The sequence below is a fragment of the Tupaia chinensis genome, unplaced genomic scaffold, assembly GCF_000334495.1.
Source record: "Tupaia chinensis unplaced genomic scaffold, TupChi_1.0 Scaffold144741_1, whole genome shotgun sequence".
Classification (NCBI taxonomy): Eukaryota; Metazoa; Chordata; class Mammalia; order Scandentia; family Tupaiidae; genus Tupaia; species Tupaia belangeri.
Genome location: NW_006204601.1, coordinates 1,162,123 through 1,165,834, shown reverse-complemented (window position 1 = coordinate 1,165,834; position 3,712 = coordinate 1,162,123).

Genomic DNA, 3,712 nt, shown 5'->3' with positions numbered 1-3,712 from the left:
CAAATAGAATTGAGATGTGCAAAACAGGTCTATTTTTTTGTTTGTTTGTTTTTTTCTTTTGCTACAGAGCACTTGCACCGCTGGGAGGTAGAAACAGAGAGAGACAGAGAAAGGGAAAGTGAGAAAGCACCCCCGGGGTGGGATGGGCACACCGCAATCCATTCTCCTGTCAGGATTTGGGGCACACACAGACATGGGCCTGGCATGTTTTTCAAGCTGAAACCCAGCTTGAGCCACAGTGCTGACCATGTGGGATCCAGCCTCCTTAACCTCCACATCATTGTCTGGACAGCTTAATGGGTCTCCATGATTCGAAAGGTAACTGCTCCTAGTATCCATCCTCCCACCCCAATGCCTACTTCTGCAGGCTTCTTCCTTCATTGTTCACTCACTCTGAATCGGGGTGAGAGGCTCTGGAGACAAGGATGTTCTCAGTCCTTTCCTAAGTAAGGTCCCTCTGCCCCCCTTCCCTCCCTTACTCCTGGAACACAGATTGCTATGGAGAAAGACTGAAAGTTCAACACTTATTGCTTAAACTCTGTTTAGAAATACAGCTTTTTTTTAGACATTCCTGGCCAGCCCAGTATCAGAAGAACTCCCAAGTCCTCAACAGATGGGAAACGCTCAGGGTAAGGGTGGGGGTTTGGTTCTCATCCTCAGCAGCCCCACCCCCACCCCCACATACATTTAATCATCCCATCATACATTCATTAATTCACGCAAGATCGCCTGACTGCTTGTGGTCTGCCAGGCAGGGTGCTGGGCACTGCGCAGCTACAGAGGAACCAGCTCCTGCTTCTGAAGGCTTAGTCTGGGGGAGACTTTAAGGACAAATAAAGACCAGCAGCTGGGATCTGATGATCCAGGTAGGGGGCAGGGGTGCAACAGAAGGACGCAGACAGCTCCCAGCTGGTCTGTCTCTCTGTCTGGATGGCTTATCTGACTCCACGTCATTTAAACCTTGACTCTAATGTCACCTCTTGGAGTCTGAACACCCATCCCCCATCTAGAGTAGTTTTTGTCCCATCACTCTAGCACGTCTCCTTGCTTTACTTGCCTTTATGGAAAATAAATACATATATAAATACATATATTCGCTATAGGGCATGTGTGCTCACTGGAGAAAGAGAGACAGAAAGTGAGAAAGCACTCCCCGGAGGATGGCCTCACTGGAGGATGGCCTTCTCTTCTATTCTGCTGTCAAGATTTTGGCCCTGCACACACATGCACTCAGTGTTTTTCAAGCCACCAGACTCAGAACTTGAACCACCAGGCAGCCATGTTTTATCCAGCCACCTTAAGTACCATGCTACCAGCTGGCCCCCTACTCCCCATTATACCAGAGAACTTCAAAAAGTTAGTGGAAAAATGAAATGAAAGCACAAGTTTATTTTGCAGCAAAAAAATTTGAAATCTGGGTCTAGCAGGTGGCGTGGGTGGTTAAGGTGGCTGGACTCCCAAGTCCTCAACAGATGGGAAACTCTGAGGCTAAGAGTGGAGGTGTAAACCGCTGACTACAGTTCAAGTCCCAGTCCTGGCAGCTTGCTTTTTCACTTTCCTTCTCTCTGTCTCTCTCTGGTCAACCTAAAAATAATAATAATAATGAATAAAATTAAGTAAAATAATTCTTTAAAAAATTTGAAATCCATGAGACCAGCAGTTAGTGTAATGGCTATGTCGCTGGACTCCCATGTAGTCGACCGTGGTTCCAGTCCTGGACCCAGTGGCTTAAACTCATGCTGGGCGCGTGTGCATGCATGCCCAAGATCCTGAGAGAAGAATGGAGGAGAAGGGATTGCGGTGTGACCATCCCCCTGGGGGGTGATTTCTCGCTTTCTGTCTCTGTCTCTGTCTGCCTGGTGAGCGCATGCGCCCTATAGCAAAAACCTCTCAAAAATTATTTTATTTAACTTTATTAATTATTAGCATTAAAAAAAATTGACTAGAGAAAGAGACTTAAAAAAAGTGAGAAACAAGCTGCGAGATTCAAGATTTGAACCTGGGTCACTCATGTGGGAGTCAAGCGTCTTTAGCTACCACACCACCTGCTGGTCCTGTGTTTTCTTTCTTTCTTTTTTTTTTTTTAAGAGAGATTTTTGCTATTGCCAGGGAGAGACAAAGACAGACAGAAAACAAGAAATCACTTCTGAGGGGGGATGGCCACACTGAAATCCCTTCTCCTCCATTCTCCTCTTGGGATGTTGGGCATACATACACATATACCTGGTGTGTCAAGCTGTAGGTCTGGGACTCAGCCGTGGTCGGCCATGTGGGAGTCCAGCGATGTAACCATTGTGCCATCAGCTTGTCCTCATGTATAGTTTTCTCTCTCTCTCTTTTCAAAGAATTATCTTATTTAATATTATTTATTTATTTTACTTTGACCAGAGAGGGACAGAGAGAGAGAAAGAGAAAGTGATAAAGCAAGCTGCCAGGTCCAGGACTCAAACTGTGGTAGGCCATGTGGGAGTCCAGTGCCCTTAACTCCCACACCACCTGCCGGCCCCACATAGTCTTTTCATAAGACACATTTTCCACGACCTTTTAAAAATACTTATTGTATTTAAAAAAATTTTTTTTGAGAGGTTTTTGCTGTAGGATGTTTGTGTTCACCACAAAGACAGAGGGAGACAGAGAGATAGAAAGCGAGAAATCACCCCCCAGGTGGGATGGCCACACCGCAATCCCTTCTCCTCCATTCTCCTCTTGGGATCTTGAGCACGCACGCACACGCGCCCGGCGTGAGTTTAAGCCACCGGGTCTGGGACTCGAACTGTGGTCGACTACCTGGGAGTCCAGCGACATAGCCATTATGGCAAATGCTGGTCCCTATTTATTTAATTTTGCTATTATTATTATATAAACTTTTTTTGATAAAAAGCACGTGCAGCACTAGAGAGAGAGAGGGAAAGTGAGAAAGCAAGCTGCTATGTCTGGGACTCAGCTGCGGTTGGCCATGTGGGAGTCCAGCACCCTAACTACCACGCAGGCTGCTGCCCCCTATCTATGACTTTTTTGAAGACCCCGTGTAATGTGCACTTCACGAAAGCAAGTCTTTATTCATTTCACGAGAGCGATATGCCCAGAACCAAGAATGGTGGCAACACATTTGTTCACAGCAGCAAATCCCCCAAGGCACTAAATCTAGGCTGGCATCTTGTGAGAGGAAGGATTGCAGCAGTGAGGCCGCCAGGAAGGAGAATGGTCATTAATGGTGGAAGACTCCCTGAGGTGGAATGGGGTAGGGATGGTGACTGAATTTCCCAGTTAAAGGAGGGAGGGATTGGGGTAGGCCCACAGCTTGGTGCTACCTGGACAAGCTGGGTCCCTTCCCCCACCACACCTCCTCCTTCCCATTTGTTCAACACTTTCCCTGGCAAACATGGAAGATGAAGGGTGGGGTGGAACTGTCAGTTTCATTTCCTTTATCAGCTAAGTGACAATTTCCATCCTGGGTGTGGGTCCCAGGAGGTATTATAGAAAAAACCGTAAAGAAGCTATCAAAGATTGTGGAAGAAACAAGACAATCGACATATGTTCAATTTTTGTGTTTCCAGTTTCATAGTCCTTGTAACATCTGTTCAAGGCTAGGTTTGGCCAATGTATATACCTGGGTGGACTTGGATAAATTACCTGAACTTTCTATGTTTTTGTGTCTTCTTTTTTTTTTTTTTTTTTTTGGGGAGGTTTTCTCTATGTGGGGGGGTGGTCT